This window comes from Ptiloglossa arizonensis, chromosome 2 (assembly GCF_051014685.1).
Source record: "Ptiloglossa arizonensis isolate GNS036 chromosome 2, iyPtiAriz1_principal, whole genome shotgun sequence".
Taxonomy (NCBI): domain Eukaryota; kingdom Metazoa; phylum Arthropoda; class Insecta; order Hymenoptera; family Colletidae; genus Ptiloglossa; species Ptiloglossa arizonensis.
In genome coordinates, this window is record NC_135049.1 from 20064530 (window position 1) to 20083305 (window position 18776).

The following is an 18776-nucleotide window of genomic DNA, read 5'->3' on the forward strand; positions in this document are numbered from 1 at the left end:
AATAATAGTTAACGTTTTCTAAAGGAAACGGAAATCGTTAACTTTTTATAACTGAACGATTCGCTAATTTTACAAAACGATCCACGCAAATGTGGTCGTTGATGCATCAAAAGAGGACACGCGACTTGAAATAAAATAAATTACAAAAAAATTAACTGTACCTTGCTTTCGTTCGTCACGAGTCATTTGAATAAAATAATTTCCACCTCTGTGTATACACGAGGGGATAAAATGCATAGTGGTGCGAGCCAAGTTTTTAAAAATATCGATTCGTTTGCATAGATGCAATCTAAAAGAACCGAGAGATATTAAAGCCTTTTTTTCCATTTCAAACCGCGCATGTTAAAATCTCGTATCAACATTCAACACGTTAGAATCGCAAACACACGGCTGTGGAATATATCGCGATAAGACAAATAATATCTTTTGTTTCTTCGAGGAAAGATAATTTACACCAATTCCACCCTTTCGTATATAGATACGTTTTCGAACTGTACGAAGAATGTAGTAATTAATGATAGAATTATTATAATATTATCTTTTCTTAGTAGCGTACTACTTAATCAATGTCACTCAAAGTTCACTCAAAGTGTCATCAACGTAAGAATTCTCGATACGAAAAATAAAAATTTACCAATTGCACTGTTATCGCGCAGAATTTACATCAATAGATAAAATCGTCAAGTCGGTGAAATTCGTTAGGAAACGTCACGATTAGATTACAGTCGATCGCAACTAAAACGAATCGAATCTGAATTCTCCTCGACTGCAACAAGTGCACTCCTCGATGCACCGCGAGTCTTTGATCGCGTCAGTTTCATTATGCAAGTTGCCCGCGTCTACAGCTGTAAATTCCTTGTAAATACAGCGATAGGAAACAACAGGAAGTCTCGTAATTTCATTTCCTGTCCAACCTAATATTCTTCGTCGCCATTAATTTGTCGATGGAGGCGTAGTAACTACACACAAGAGTACGAGCTACGCACGTGCGTTGCTGCAATAATTCAATGCATCGTACACCCGAGCGAACTTCTATCTTGTATCTTTTTACCGCTGGTAGACCAATGAGTTACAAAAGCGCAATAAAAACGACAAATCGATAATCAACGGGTCTGGAAGTAGAGTTCCTAATTGAAAAAATCTGTTACACTTGTGTAAAACATCCTACTTACCGCAATTCCGACGACACGTTAAAATTGATTGAAAACACGTTCTTCGAAAGAATAAAAAATACTACGATTCACACGTCTCGTTTTCCAGATCATTCAAAAATTTCAATTTATTCGAAATGTATTTAAAGGTTCATTATTCGCTGTTGTAATTTCTAACATCATCGTTCGCTATATTTGACGACGATTAAACAATTCCAATTGTTATCGAACGACTATTAAATAGCATCAAATGTATATGCAATCATTCTTCTCCGATTCGTAACAAGATTTCGATATCAATTGCAACAAAGAAGACGTACGTAAATTACACACGTGACGCTACAGGGAACAAACCGTCCATTAATTGCCGAACCGATTGTTAACACTCAATTACACCTATTGCGGAAATAACATTTCCTGTCGGAAATAGATCCGTCGCTGGACGCGCGAAAAATATATTTCATCTTCGTTCTACCCCGTATAAGCGCAGGTGTTCGATTGCATAACAATCGTAAGCGCATTATGCAACACTGGAGACGTTGAAACAATCGGTGGAAAGTACCGACAACAAAGGACCGTGCATTTGCTTTACGATTAAGCGAATAACGCGGAGTCCGTATAATGAAATTAATGCGGTTGAATAACATTTGTTCGGGACATCGGTTTTGCTCAGTCGGAGCTGCGTTTCGCAAACCAGCAACCGCGATATAAAAACACGGTTAAAAAAGTCAGAAACGTTGGTGGGAATTGTACAAAAGCTTTTACTTTTAACTTCGACCTTGTAAAATGTACAACGTGAATCATCAAAGGCAATTTAACCCGTCGAGTAGCAGATAATACTTTCCTCGATATCGATATTTCGAAATTGTGAAAAATACTTTATCGAGAGAGAAAAATAATTCTATAGAGATGAAAATTTTATTTCTTGAAAATACGTTCTACAAATGCGATACTGATATCTAAGTGAAACGACAATGTGTAGATACTGTAAGCAATTGTACATTTTTTCTGTAAAATATCGTAATAACGTAAAGTGGAATTAGTTTTACGTACCGAAGGCTGAGTATATTTATAGCTAGGGATATTATATCAATTATTCGTTAGTGTAATGTTTCTTTCATTCAGTATCCAAATTTATACTTTCAAAATTATACGATATTCGAATAACATTGAATACCGGTAAAAAAAATGTTTCCACGAAAGGTCTCTAAACAGGACACTGATAGTTTATCTTAACTCGCGGTGTGTGCAGAAATCTGATAATCATGTTCGTCGTATGGATTAGACTGTTTGACTGAATACTTACAAGCACCTCAGCACCGGAAAGGTTAAGCTGTATTAAAGATTACGGTGTGCCATCGACACAAACAATTTCGATTTGAGTTCAATTTTCTATAAACCGAATGTAAAATTAAAATTTGAAGAGGAGAACTGAAATCTTTGTTTGGAACTAAGAAAATCACGATTGTTGAATCGAAGCTTTTCAAATCTTTAACTGTATGCTTAGATAACATTTTTTTTCTATTTGTGTTAATGAAGTAAATCTACACACTTTCGACTTTTTAGTCGAAACTTACACCAATAATAAAGAACACTTTTCAATATAAAATTGGGAAAAAAATAATATTTCTTTTTTTATACTATTACTTTATAATCGAGCGTTTTTAACTCTGCGCTTACATAATATTTCTCACCTACTCGAGCTTGTGAAAAATATTCCCACAATTTCGACTTTTTCTGAAAGCTTACACCAATAATAACGAACACTTTTCAATATAAAATTGGGAAAAAAATAATATTTCTTTTTTTATACTATCGCTTTATAATCGAGCACGTTTAATTTTGCGCTTACGTAACATTTCTTATTTACTCGAGCTTGTAAAAAAATATTCCCACAATTTCGACTTTTTCTGAAAGCTTATATCTTATAACAAACATTTTTTGATACAAAATTTGAAAAAAATATAATATTTCTTTTTTACATCATCGCTTTATAATCGAGCGCTTTCAACTCTGCGCTTACATAACATTTCTCACCTACTCGAGCTTGTGAAAAATATTCCCACAATTTCGACTTTTTCTGAAAGCTTACACCAATAATAACGAACACTTTTCAATATAAAATTGGGAAAAAAATAATATTTCTTTTTTTATACTATCGCTTTATAATCGAGCGCTTTTAACTCTGCGCTTACATAATATTTCTCACCTACTCGAACTTGTGAAAAATATTCCCACAATTTCGACTTTTTGTGAAAGCTTATATCTTATAGCGGACACTTTTTGATACAAAATTTGGAAAAAATATAATATTTCTTTTTTATATCATCGCTTTATAATCGAGCGCTTTCAACTCTGCGCTTACATAACATTTCTCACCTACTCGAGCTTGTGAAAAATATTCCCACAATTTCGACTTTTTCTGAAAGCTTACACCAATAATAACGAACACTTTTCAATATAAAATTGGGAAAAAAATAATATTTCTTTTTTTATACTATTGCTTTATAATCGAGCGTTTTTAACTCTGCGCTTACATAATATTTCTCACCTACTCGAGCTTGTGAAAAATATTCCCACAATTTCGACTGTTTGTGAAAGCTTATATCTTATAGCAAACACTTTTTGATATAAAATTTGAAAAAAATATAATATTTCTTTTTTACATCATCGCTTTATAATCGAGCGCTTCCAACTCGGCGCTTACGTAACATTTCTCACCTATTCGAGCTTATGGAATATATATCGGCGCAGAGTCCACGGCTTCATTCCCGGACAGAATTTATACCAAGCGGTGTAACAGATTATATTGCACAATTTAAAAATTCCGTCAGCCTCGGGAGTGCCTCAAGAGCCACCGATTCGAACCGAGCGCAGCCTCCAGTTCCTTTTTAGGTAAATTTAATTACTCGGTCGCGGCCGGTAATCTGTTTCCACCGGTCGTTCTATATAATTTATTCAATTTTGCCCCTCGGATACCAAAATTCGACTGGAATCTCATTCCCAAGGATTTCGCTCGCTCGTATTCATTACGGTGCATCGCCGGGGCTAATTAGTAACTCAACGATCGTCGATTAACTCGATTACCATTCCTGATGGTATCGTAAACTTCGCTTCTAGAGCACTTGTGATTCCGCGCTGTCTCATTTACTCGCGTTAACTCTCGAGATCTCGTTGATTGTTTACGTACACCGTTTGCGCACTCGTTACTTTCCAGCTCGAGTAAAGTGCCTCGAACGATGAACAGCGAATAATTCGTGGTGTACGCTTTTATTCATCCCGACGATGCGACCGCAAACATTTATTTAATCGTTGTATTCAATTAACGTAACGTGGACTGGATACGTTAATCGTTTTTTCTTTCTTTTTCTTCTGGTTTCGTAGCTCGAATCCGATTACCCGAATAATCATTATTGAAACGTTTGGAGAACGTTGACGATCGGTTCTGCTTCAGGATCGCTTCGATTTTATTTCCTCGACTTTTATCGTTCACGTAGGTACAGCCAATCGAGACCGTTATCTTATACACTGTACGTATTAAGATGTTAGCTTCGATACATCGAAGAATCGATTCCTCACTCGAGAACACTGTTCATAATTATAAATTCCTTTTTTATCGTGTATCAATTCATTTCTACGCGTACTTTAATACACTTTCCCTATCATCTCTGGCGAATTATTCGAGAAGAACTCTAAAAATTTCTGATATCGAAATACTAAACTTTAGGTCGATCGTTCGTACGTTATATTTCCCCACAAACTACAAATTGAATGTGAAATTTATTTCGTTGAAATTCATAAAAATGATCTTTAGGTAATAATTTCGAGAGTAAATTCAATCCGTATTCATTTATTTCTAACGATTCACTATTTATACGAAAAATAGAATTCAATGACCCAAATTGCTCTCAAAATGGAAAGAAGCTTACTCGTGTCGCGTCGAACGAAAAAATGTACAATTTTACCTGTATTGGATTAATACAACGATTACGTTCGAGCACGTGAATCGTTCATGTTTCATTGTAACAACGACGCAACGAAAGACGTCCGTTTGGTGTCTCTCGCGGCTCAACTTCTTAATCTTCGTCTCTCGGAATTGAACACGATTTGATTCTCCGCAGATCATAAGGGCCCTGAATCAAAGAGGCTCGACTATGAAAAGTTCAACGACCCGTCCCAGATATTGTCGTAAAATCTCGCCGTTACACACTTGATCACGTAGCGCAGGGTGTGGGCGACCGATGAAAGAAAGATGCACAAAGAGCGCCGAGAGCGTTTCGCGAGTTCTCTCTTTTTTTATTTTTTTTTTTTTTTGGCTGCGCGCGTGCAGGCTAAATTATATCAAACTGCGTGAATGCAAAGAACGTTGAATCGTTGCCGGAGCGACGCGAATGTTCAAAAATATTTTACGCTTGAATGGAATCTGGAACGGTGCACTAGAACGCGCGGAACGTCCGGAATGTTAAACTAAATTACGGAGACCTGAAAAAAGAAGAAAGAAAAAAGCAAAAAAAATTTATTTCATTCGCGTTCAATGCGAAGTTATCCGGTACAAAAAGTGTGCGCACATCGGGTGTGTAATTAAAACACAGGCGAAACGAAACGAGAAAGATTTTAAACTAATTTTCAACTTTTCCACCGATTCGCTCGCTTCGAATATTATTCTTCATTCTCGAGGATAACGTATTTATACGTATGTTTCGTTAAGGAATGTTTAAGTCGCTCGTTCGTGAAAAATGATTTCGAACAAAGTTTGCTTACTTTCAAAATTTTCACTTCTATATTTCTAGCGGTACTGAACTCTTTTTTTTTTTGAGAAAAAAAAATATTTTTCAATCCTCGGAAGAAATATTTTTCAATCCTCAGAAACAATATTTTTCAATCCTCAAAATCGGAAAGCGTTGAAACGTGTTTCTTCATAAGAAAATTATTTCGAAATTTTTCCCGACACTTTATAAGCAAATACAACTTTTTTTATAACGCATATTACGGTTCGGAAGAGAACTGGTCATGTCTCGTTTCTTGTAAATATTATACAACGTGGTACTGTTTTTCTTCCCGAGTGAAAAAGAAAAGATATTTGTTCAACAATTCGCATCACCGTCGAAAAGAAGACTGGTTACATCTCCCTCCTTATAAATATGAAACAACGTAATACTTTCTTTCTTTATAGGTCGATAAGAAAAAAAAATTTGTTCAACAATACACATCACCGTCCAAAAGAAACCTGATTGTATCTACCGTTTTTTATGTGTATATATATTACACGCATTCCACGACATGCAGCCAAAGGAACTTCTCACCCAACTGGAACACGAAGATGCTTTTACAACGTCGGTGGAAACTATTGTCCAAGTACGATCCATCCTCGCGTTCGACTTTAAAACGCGTTGGAAATTTTTCACCGCGCGACGTCTCTCGAAGCGTTCCTTTTCATTTGTCTCGATCGGTTCGACGGACTTTTGTGTAACAACGCGCGACCGGCGCGGAAAATCCAATCGGGGCGTCGCGGCGCGGTAGGAAAAGCCGAATGCATCGTGAAACGATCGAATTGGGTCAATTGCTCGAGACACGAGTTCGTCTATGGGGCGAGAGAGATGACGAATCGAGCGAGAGAGAACGTAAAAGGAAACGCGATTAAATAACTCGGTGGAGTCGTGCAGGGAAACCACCAAAGCCGAAACAACGTGGTCATCTACAGGGTGTCCGAGGATTTTCGAACTGAACCGCGTTAACTTGCTCCGCGAGTAAAAATAACAGTTAAAGAAAAATAGTCTACACGTGTGCAAATATTTGATTTGAAAATTCTGAAAAAGAAAGTGAAGAAGATCAATTTTAGTTTTCAATGGAAGAATGATTTGTCTAGGAGTAAAAGTAATAATTGAAAATATATATTCTACACGTGTGTAAATATTTGATTTGAAAATTCTGAAAAAGAAAGTGAAAAAAATCAATTTTAGTTTTTAATGAAAAAATAATTGGTCTACGAGTAAAAGTAATAATTGAAAATATATATACTAAATGCACGTAAATATTTTATTTGAAAATTCTAAAAAAAAAAGTGAAGGAAATAAATTTTATTTTTCAATGGAAGAATAATTTATCTACGAGTAAAAGTAATAATTGAAAATGTATATACTAAACGCACGTAAATATTTTATTTGAAAATTTTAAAAAAGAAAGTGAAGAAAATCAATTGTAGTTTTCAATGGAAGAATAATTTGTCTAGGAGTGAAAATAATAATTGAAAATATATATATATATATATATATATATATACTAAATGCACGTAAATATTTTATTTGAAAATTCTGAAAAAGAAAGTGAAGGAAATAAATTTTATTTTTCAATGGAAGAATAATTTATCTACGAGTAAAAGTAATAATTGAAAATGTATATACTAAACGCACGTAAATATTTTATTTGAAAATTTTAAAAAAGAAAGTGAAGAAAATCAATTTTAGTTTTCAATGGAAAAATAATTGGTCTACGAGTAAAAGTAATAATTGAAAATATATATATATACTAAACGCACGTAAATATTTGATTTGAAAATTCTAAATGAGAAACCCGCGAAGAAATTAAATTTTATTTTTCGATGGAAAAATAATTGTTCGTAATATCATTTTTAGAATAACCGGTAATTAAGAATCTTCGGGATTTATGAGTTAATCGAAAGTTTCGATCATATTCACTCCCCGTAGTCGTTGAAAAGAATTTTTGATGCAAAGTGCTTATTTTCTGGTAGATTGCTGTATTAATATACTCATTTTCAAGGAGAACGATAATTAAGAATTTTGTTCACATAACGAGTCTTTCAAAGTTACCAATTATACTACACCCCTCGATCTTGTTGCAAAAGTGATCGAGTTATTTTTCATTGCAACGATTGGTGTTATTTTTGATCGCGTACAAAGTATATCCGAACAATTAATTAATATCGCATACGATACTGGGGTTCGATATTTTAATAAAACGAGTACTTAATTAATAAACCAATATTGACTGGAGATGCATTCACGAGTATCGATTCGATAGAAATCTGATCCCCTTTTATGTAGTTTTATTAAATTTTCATTGCATATTTTCCTTCGCACACAATCGTGAACAAAAAAAGAAAAAAAATAGTTAAAAGACTATATTAGTAATACGTTATGTGTCCACGAAGAAACGTATCGGTTAATTGAATTTAAAAATGAATTAAAATTTGAATTAATCCCTGCAATCCAAAAATGTTTTCGTACACTCGGTAATTGAACCAAAAAATTGTAAAACGTTTTTAAATATCGAACACCTTTCGTTACTATCGAGAGACAATCAACAGCTGTGTTTATCGACGTGCACCAAAAACACCGAAAGAATTTCATTGAATCCAATGCACTATCAAAACGAGATAACGAATTTTTTCAAAGCTGTCGATATTTTTACATCACTTTGTTCGATGGCCTTTGGAGCACTTTTCACTCGATTTGCTGCAAGATAATAAATTTCACGGCAGTTTGTTCGAAGCCGACAGGTTCACTTTGTCGACGAGGTTGTCCCATGGTGGCCCTAGGAAGTAAGGGAGCGTACTTTGCACGAAAAATCTACTTTCCATCGCGCGATGAAAGCTGGTATCTATTTCGTCGACGCGAACGGAAGGATACCCTTTTGTTAGGCGTTATCCACACCGGATGTTGCGTCGCTGCTACCTGCCTGAAAGCCGCTTCCTGTGTTGCCTGATATTCCCTCCTACCCCCCACTTTCTTTCATCTTCCTTTACCATATTTTATGTTGAACATATCACGCGCAGGACAATATTTCCCCGCATTTGACTCGAGAGTTTTGCATACGAAAATTCTAACATCGTAGATCTCACTCTTTTACGGTTTTCTTTAATTTCAGAGAGCCTGATCTTCCCATTCAATAATCTTACGCGTAGGATTAAGTGGAACGGTTTAATTAACAATCGTATAAAGTATTAACTGAATTAATACTTCACAATTTCCACTTATTTTAGAATGTAATTTCACCTTACAGGTATTCTTTGTTAAAATTTGTGATCCTATGAAATATTAAATAAATATAGTATTCAGTATTTAAGTATCCCTTTTTATGAATTTTGACTAATTTTATCTCCCAAGTATTCGTACTTAAAATTATCATACACACCCACAAGTGTTCGCGAATAAAACTTAAGGAAACAAATTTCAATAGTCGTTGAATTCTTTTACGTAAAATTCACCTAAAAATTCTCAAAATAGATCCACGTTTACATCGAATATTTTCAAACCCAACGTAGATTCAAATTTGCCCAACAATATCGCGTTTTTGTTAATTTTTTTTCACCAATTACACGTACTATTCTCGTACGAAGAAATTTCCTTTTTCCCTTTCAACTGTTGTCCTTCGTACTACCTACACTCTTCATTCTCGAGCTGTTTGTTACTACCTACACTTATTTTTCTACTTTTCTACACTCGATCGCACTGAAACGTTCAAATCGATCGATTACGCTGATCTCTGAAACGTATTACGCGAGCAAAGTCCACGTTTCTTTGCAAGTGTGTTTCCCAGTGACAGTTTCATCGATGAAAATTAACACGTGGACAAGGGGCGTTCGATGCACGCGATCCTCACCGTGGATGAAATTCCACGAAGTGCGTAGAATCTTTCGACGATATTCAAGGTTTACTTCCCGTGGAAGCGTGGCGCGTCTTTCCCATAAAAGACGAACGGGGCACCGTGCCGGAGGAGTTGCTGCAGTGTCACGTCTCTCTTTCGCGGAGTTTCCAGCTAACAGAGTTTATAACTGTCGGGTAGTACGGTGAAACGCTTAAAGGGAAATATGGCACGACGGGAGAGAAGAAGAAGAACCGACGGGACGGGAATACGACCGGACTTCGACCGTAATTCATGCTACAATTTACGCGTGGCCGCCATTTGAAGTTAAAATAAAAAAAAAAAAATAAAGAAAGAAAGAAATAAAGGGAAAAGAAAAAATAGCAATGAAAGAAGAAAAGAATCCCATAATGTCCGGTTTTACGACGAGGGATACATTGAAGTCGAACCAGCTCGACCATTTCAGGAATTTCGTTTTATAACGCGCCTCTTTTGCGCGCACGATTAAAAAGCACAAGTATGCTCTAATTGAAAACCGTCCGGGGGACGACCGATGAGCTCCAACTATTTTTTAATCGCGTTTGAATAACGTTCTGCTGTCTTTTTTTCACTTTTGCCCGATGGAAACAAGGTCGACTTCGAGACACGATTATCTCTCCAATTTCTTTTCCTTTTTTCTTTTTTTTTCTCTTCTTAGACATCGTTGATTAAATTACGGGTGTCATAAAGCAACGCGTGTAACAGTGATTATAGCACTGTGACCGCGGTCCAGTTACTTACACGTAATCGTTGTTTCCTCTGGCAATTCGTGTTTCGAAAACGGTGAACGGAGGAAAGCCGGTACAGAGATCGACGATCGAGATTTCAAATTCCCAAGTACGAACGAACCACGAGCATTAATTTTTGGCGAAGGTAGAACTCGTTGCAAAATTTTACGATAATTGCGAATATAGGGAAAGCGTTACTGGTTAGACCTTTCAGAGCACACGTTAGTTGTGTGAGTAGCTCGCAAATAATTATTCGAATAAAGTAAACGTTCCGACAGTATTTTTGGACCTCTTCGAGTGTCTAAATTGCGAAGATAGATATTAAATTTAGTACGCATTAAATAATCAGAAAACACAGAACTGAACTTATAATTTTTGGGTCAATTGATTGAAACTATACACGATTTCATTTTTTTCCTACTTTTTTAAATGTATATAGTACTATTTCAAAAACGCAAGATGGCTCAATTTTTTTATAAAAAAAGGGAAGTAAATGGTCTTAAATTCTTCACGAAAGTTAAACAGTTTATGTATCTGGTATTCTTTTTAATCCGAGTATACTCGAGCGTTAGTGTCCAAAAAATTAAATAGATTCGAATTTGACCGATTCGAGACTCACCCCGCATACAACGAAAAGTATCTACAAAACGATTCGGTAGCCGTAGAATAATTCCGAAAATAATCAACGTTCCTCAAACTTTTTGAATCTCAATTAATGTACATACACTGTAGTATATACATTGTAGTTGGTGCTGGTATTCTCTTTAATCCGAGTATACTCGAGCGTTAGTGCCCAAAAGATTAAACCGTCCAAATAGATTCGAACTTGACCGATTCGAGACTCACCCCGCATACAACGAAAGGATCTACAAAACGATTCAGTAACCGTACAATAATTCGAAAATAGTCGACGTTTCTCAAACTTTGTAAATCTCGATTAACATACACACATTGCAGTATATATATTATAGTCGGTGCCGCGCAGCCCGAACAAAATGGCGACTAAATAGAGAATTTATCCTCACGGATTCTACCACCCCCCCCGGGGTACAAGTTTCCCGTAGAAGTTTCTACGAATTACGCGGATAATCGTAAAGCCAAATTTTCAACGGCAATCCCGCAAGTTTAACCGGGAGGCTGAACGGCTCAGCCAACGTGCAAATGGTAAGTTAGGGAACGTTGTATTATTCCCGTGACAACACGTTATGTCAATGGAAATTTTAAATCCAACAACCCCGGAGAACGTGACGATGTTAAGCAGCTTAAATCGAGAGCTTCAACGAAACACGAGAGCTTTATACCCTTCCGGGCGTCTTTTGCCTGCATTTTCGCACGCGGGAACAACGGAAGCTTCACGATGCAAATCCGCACTGTGATTCTATCCCGTGTATTTTAATATCTTCGTATAACGGGCCGCATTAATTCGTATCCTGATTACGGATCAACGATTTCGAAGCCGGACCCGATCGCCGGGGTATCATTTCGATGTCATTCTGTAATCGACAGGTGCACTCGAAACTCGACTTTAAAAAGTACAACATCGGTTGGTAATCGATTCTGCGAATAATACCCTTGTCGATTACGAGCCAACAATTTTAAAAGACCGCGTAGAAAGATCGAATTACTTTCAATGCAATGTGCAATTCTTGTAATTAATTTCCTATCGAATTGGTCGTTTTGGGTCGTATAACCGGGGTCTCGTAAAATTCAATTTTTATTCTAAACAGACGACGCACGAGCTGCGTTATTTATATTTCTATGTAACACCGATCGTGAAAAACTACGAGGAATTATATTAATTACGAGATTATTTTAAAGGACCGTGTAGAGAGCTTTGATCTTTTAGAAACAAGAAAAAAGAAAAAAGAAAAACAATGATTGAGATTGATGAAATTATTTAGAATGCAAGGTAGAACTTCTGTAATTTCTTTTCTCTTTTGGAGTTGCATCTGGACGGTACAATTTTTTGTAAAATATAATTTCGTTGGTCGAATTGTTATTTCTTTGTGCTCGATTCTTTTTCACGATTTTTGGTTCGATGAAACTTTCAAATTTGATATTTTTGGAGGGAAGGGGTGTAACAATTTAATGAGAACGTATCATTGAAAATGGCCCATGTAGGTACTTGTTTATAATTCTATCCATGTTATCGAGAAATCGATTTAACACACCGAATGATAAATTCTATTCTTCCTCCAAGAAAGTAACGTATTCGAAACATTCATACAGCTACTCGAATCGCACACAAACACGCCCGCGAAGTTTCGCGTTCTCCAATTTCCTTGAAAATTTTACAATGTTCAACGTCTCGAGCCAGAATGGCCCCTTAAACATTACGTTCCGTTCCCTCCTTGTAATTTCATACCTCGTTCGGACCCCCGTGCATCTTGCAAGGCCTTGACTAACTGCGGTAGAATAGCGCGGGAAGAACCACCGAAGCCGAAACACACGAATGTGAATACACACGTTGAAATTAATTTGAACAGACATTTTTTTTTCAATATTAATATCGAGAATGTTCCTCGAGGGATTTCGAAATTAATATTAACAAAAAAAAAGTGTCCATTCCTTCGATTCTGCCCGTTTGTACGAATGTAAATACACACGTTGAAATTAATTTGAGCAGACATTTTTTTTCTCAATATTAATATCGAGATTGTTCTTCGAGGGACTTCGATATGAATATTAAGAAAAGAAAAGTGTCCATTCCTTCGATTCTGTCCGTTTGTACGAATGTAAATACACACGTTGAAATTAATTTGAGCAGACATTTTTTTTCTCAATATTAATATCGAGATTGTTCTTCGAGGGACTTCGATATGAATATTAAGAAAAGAAAAGTGTCCATTCCTTCGATTCTGCCCGTTTGTACGAATGTAAATACACACGTTGAAATTAATTTAAATAGATACCTTTTTTTCAATATTAATATCGAGATCGTTCTTCGAGGGACTTCGATATTAATATTAACAAGAAAAAGTGTCCATTACTTCGATTCTGCCCATTTGGAACGGTACAAAAACTATTGAACATTGAATTGTTCGGAAAGTAATTTCGTTTTCCAAAACGGAGAATATATAATTTAGTAAAATGTTTACGCACTCCAAAAGAATCGTGTTTCACTTTCACCAAAAAAAAAAAGAAAAAAAAAAACGAAACGACCTTCCAAACAACCCAATAAATCGTCCCCTCGGTATTTTGCAATGCCTCGGCCGATTCGCGTCACCCGGACGACACCACCGATAATAATTGTAATTGTGCAACCGTGTAAGCGCGTTATCGAGAGCTCCTTATCGAAGACAAGAAACGGTGAAAACGTGGCCGAGTACGTTCGCGACGAAACGAAAGGAAAAAAGAGAACAAAGAATAGAGAAAGAATCGGTGATTTGAACGCGTGACTCGCAGTCTCGTTAGAATTCTATCCGCTGGGTCGTTTCCATCGCGCGTTACGATACACCCTCCCCGTCCACGGTGGATAAATTTTCGCGAAACGAGCCCGACGAGATCGCCAACGATCCCCGACGATAATCCACGTACACCAAACTGATCATTCGTGCCGAACAGATCGAACCAACAACCGTGTGGTCCACTAACACGGGCTCGCTGGCTCGCTTGAGCTCGTGGCCGCGTTCGGACCGGTGCAATTTTCAATAATTGCGAACACGATTAATCGCGGCCGGCTCGCAAGAGAAAAGTCCATCGTCGGGACGGTTCGAGTGGCCTAAGAAAACCTCGTATGATTGACGCGCTAATAACTCATCCGTTCGTATAATTGTTGCACGGGGAGTTCGTTTGGTTCGCGCGTGGGGCAACGCTAGTTAGAGGTGCGCGCCGGCGAGTAGCTTCGACGAGGAAAATACCTGGAGGGTGCAATTTCCGGAGTCGCGATCCGCGTACCGGCGCGTACGGTGCTCGTAACGTTGCGTCCAGACGACTAACGACTTGCGCGTAATTGGCCGCCCGTTGGTACCGACGACGATAATGCGAGAACAAGTTTAATGGGGTAAGTGGATCACGGGCCACGGATAGAGCCATTAACAATTAACCGACTAGCCCGTGTCATCGTTCACCGAAGTTCGTTCGCAGCCGCGGACCGACTCGATCGAAATTTACCGACCGTGGACACTGGATTGATGCTTTCACCCGGATCGAAGTAACTTGGATCAGGGTTGCGGGGTTCTTACGGTCGTGGGATGTTTTTCAGCTTGTGCGAGAGTGATTTCAAGAGAGATCGAATGGTATTTTTTTATATTGACGAGAGATTTTGTGTGGGATTCGAAAATGAAGGAAAGAGAAATAGAATTGTATAGGAGTAAGAAAAATTAGACTTTTGCACATTTGGAAAGATATTTTTCCGGTTATTGTTTAGCGATAAGTTGTTTACGTTTATATATATGAATGGAAGTGTTGTTATCAATTATAAAAGAATTCTAAATTTTGACACGAGGGTTGGAATTTAAAATCAAGGACGAATTTACATGTATATTTTTCCTTAGGTATTATTCTTGAAATAATAAGAAAATTTGTATTATTTTATCTAAACCCATAAGATATCTAGTTTGAATTTCCTTTTCTCTTTCCTCACCGATTCGAGTACTAGAATTAAACGCATTGTAACATTCCCTCCAGTTTTATCCGCAGTAATTTTTTTCTTCTTGGAAAATTCCCGCCGGTAAATTTATCAAGGATTTGACAAGGAACACGATAAATCAAAAGTTGGGCGTGTAACGGTCACCGAGTGGTGTTTCTAGCTGGCTAAATTTTAACGATCGAGAGTACTTTCTAAATATTCGCGTACTGCCATAAAACACTCGCGGCCATTTGTTTCCATTGCGGACGCACCGAAAGAAAGTTTACCAGATCTGGGATCCCTCTGCCGCGACCTCCCTCCATTTTCAGTTTCGAACGTGAGCCACGTGGATCTCTCCGCGGCACGGGAAAAGTCGAAGAAAGTCTCGCGGCGCCGCGGAGTTTTTCAAATGGACCGTTTAGTCGCGGCAATTAATATTCCCTCCCCTCGAGAAACTTTAAAATTACAGTGTTTGTTCCGTTTAATCTTTATGCCTGGTTGCGTTGAATGCGAACAGGGGAAGAAAGTTGGACGACGATAAGCGAGTTTTCCAAGCTTGGCTGGGATATTTCGCAGCGGAGAACATCGTTCAAAGAAAGCTCGCTGTGTCGGTCTGCGAGATTTCACGCGATTCTACGTAAATTTTTCGGTGCAACGTGGTCTCACGGTTCGCAGACCCTTCTACGATGGTAGAAGGTAAATAAACTGGGAGTTTACAACCCTTTGAACGTCAAAGGTTTTCATCGATTGCTTCAACCTTGAAGTTTGAAAATTCTCGATGTAAAAACTTTTCGTTTCTTTCCTTTTCTACGTTCTTTAATTATTGTAAAAAAAGGGGAAAAATCACGTTCGTTTTGGACAGTCGATTACGCACCGAAGAGTGCCAACACTCGGTCGAAACGTTTAATTGACTCAAAAAATAAATTACGCTTGTTCTCCTATTTTTTCCTAGGATTTTATCCTTTTGAGAATTCTTCTGAAAGGTTCCACGTATTATTAAAGAATTCTTCTTTAAAGATTGTAGGAAGTATTGAAGAATTCTTCTCAAAGATTCTACATAATATTCAAGAATTCTTTTCAAAGATTCCACGTGCTATTGAGGAATTCTTCTCTAAGTTTCTACGTATAGTACTATTGAAGAATTCTTCTCAAAGATTCTACATATTATTCAAGAATTCTTCTCAAAGATTCTACATACTATTCAAGAATTTTTCTCAAAGGTTCTACATACTATTAAAGAATTCTTCTCAATGGTTCTACATACTATCAAAGAACTCTTCTCAAAGATTCTACGCCCTATTGAAGAATTCTTCTCAAACTTACTCCCCAAGAAACATCAATTTAACCGATCGTTCTCCTTAAAATCAATTTCAATAATTTACGAACCAAAAAAAAAAAATGAATCCACACGAACGGTACGATAGAGACACGCCCCTCGTCTCTACAGATCTCCCCGTTTTTTTCCCCATTTGGAAACGTTTCTTTTAATCGTGGCACGTGCTCCATCTAGAAAAGGGGACGTGGAACCCGCGAAACGTCCGCGTTCATTCCCTCGCGTTGAAATTTCGCTGCGGGTAATCGGCGCCGTGTCGCTCGGAGAACGTTCGCAATTACAAAATGCAAAATTTACCTCGTCGGAGATGGCTGCCTCGGTCCCGGACTAGAGTTTCGGAGTCAAGGATCCTTCCCAGCGGCGTTTTACGTCACTGGACACTATTTTTCGTTTCCCCGGCGACGCGCGCGGCCGCTCCGCGTACGCCTCAGACGCTCCTCGTCCGCACAAAGCCGTTGCGACGCTGAATGGAACACGCTGCGAGGATACGTGTACGCAGAGTTAATTTTAATGTGCGTTACGTGTTTCGTTCGAAGGACGCACCTCCGACCGGGGTCGGTGACAAAAGGGTTCATTTACGCTCCGAGGAGCGAAACGCACCGCGGAACGGACACCGCGCTGCAGATCCAACGGGGAATCAAAATTTGCATTCGATGCTCCGTTCGGTATTCATCGATATCGAAACACTTTCGTACATTCATCGATCGTTTTACGAGCGACAAAAATTATTCGACGCGTAAACTCCGCTCCGTTATAAGTGGAGCGAGTTTACGCGAATCGAGAGGAAAATGTATCGGGAATATTGAACAGAAATTAGTGCGTTACGCGAGGTGAAATAATGTGTAGAATTTTTATGAATAGTAAAAATGGATCACTTCGATAAAGTAACAGGGATACTTTACTATAGTGGGGGTTCTTTAAGTTGAATTCTGTCTTTAGAGCAATAGATATTGTTTAGAGAGTATTTGGAATTATTTAGGAACGAGTAATTGTAATTGAAGGAAAATTGGAATTGTTGAGAGGCGATTGATGCAGATGCGATTACATGGGTTGAATCGTTGTAGAAAAGTTGTGGAAATTTGTATACTTTTGTGAGAATGTTGGAATATAGATAAATTTGTTTAATCAATTCTCTAAGACTTTTTCGACGGTTCGAAAAAGGTTTGGAAAGTTTTCGATTATCCGGATTTTTCAAAATATTCGAACTCGTGAAACTCTTCGAATTAGTTTTGTTCGTATGGTTGCACGGAAAACAATCGAGAAATTTTTTTATTTTCGCAAGTACTTGAACAGCTCCAACGACAAGGCTCTAGTCGTATATTTTTATTACGTATTATATCTCTTCTTCCCTTTTAATATTTTTCAATGATATTGGCACTGATTGGCGTACCGGTGAACAAATAATCGAACTTAATCGATTGAAATATTTTCTTCACATTTATAGTAAAATCTACTGTAACGTTTATATTGGTTTATATCGCGGTTAGTATTAATAGTTCGTTCGTTCGTCGCGACACATTGTTCCATGCTCCTAATTGAAATCCTTGAGAGAGAATCATTATCCTTTGTTACATTGTGTACGATATTGGCAATAAGTAGCACAAATAATTTCAATTTCCATTTATTAACGATGAAAATCAAGAAATTTCTGCTATGTAATTTACGTAATTTGTCGATCGATGTTTCTTTCGTTCATAAATAATGGAAATTTTACGAGGGACGATTTAGAAAAAGCTTCAGATTTAACAACCTATTCCGCTTGAAAACAATCCATACAGGAGTGAAACTAAACGAGTATAGCGCACGCTATTGTACCAGACTTTCAAACAACGAAGTCGGTCTCGGGCAATTAACAAGAGAAGTCATTAAGCCTGAAAACGAATCTCATTCATACCGAGTGAATTGCTATTAATTTTCATTCATGGCAAAAAGTCGAGAGTCGATGAAGAATCCGTTGAAAGTTACTCGGGCATTAATGGCAAAATACAACGTCATCGATACGTGAACGCGTCAATGTTTATTTACAAACGTAACTACGTAACATATACTTTTACATATTGTTACACCGAAGTTCGGTGCAACGCAAAATGGAAATGTTGCTAACTTCATTATTACCATATGTTCTACTCACACCTACTATCGTGATTATCGACATATATAACAAATTTTTAAAAATATATAAATTTATCAACCGTTTCACGTATTTAGACAACACATCGACCACGAAATCACACCGGTGGTTTCGTCACGAATACAAAGAGTATAAAAATAAGTAATTTACAAGTTATTTGTTAGGACTATAATTTATAGTTATTTATATTTATTTATATAGTCATTTATAATTCCTTTATAAT

At 37.2% G+C, this 18776-nt stretch overlaps 1 protein-coding gene across 6 annotated transcripts in view; it reads right to left on the minus strand.

The window, feature by feature from the left end:
* Raskol (Ras GTPase-activating protein raskol) overlaps positions 1 to 18776 on the minus strand; it is a 381465-nt gene that overhangs the window by 196727 nt on the left and 165962 nt on the right. For 3 of the 6 annotated variants that reach the window (XM_076327838.1, XM_076327833.1, XM_076327834.1), the window contains exon 2: positions 16720 to 16899. The exons of the other annotated variants lie outside the window; for them this stretch is intronic. The gene's annotated coding sequence lies outside the window, so the exon portion shown is untranslated. The remainder of the gene's footprint in view (positions 1 to 16719; positions 16900 to 18776) is intronic. 6 annotated transcript variants of the gene reach the window in all.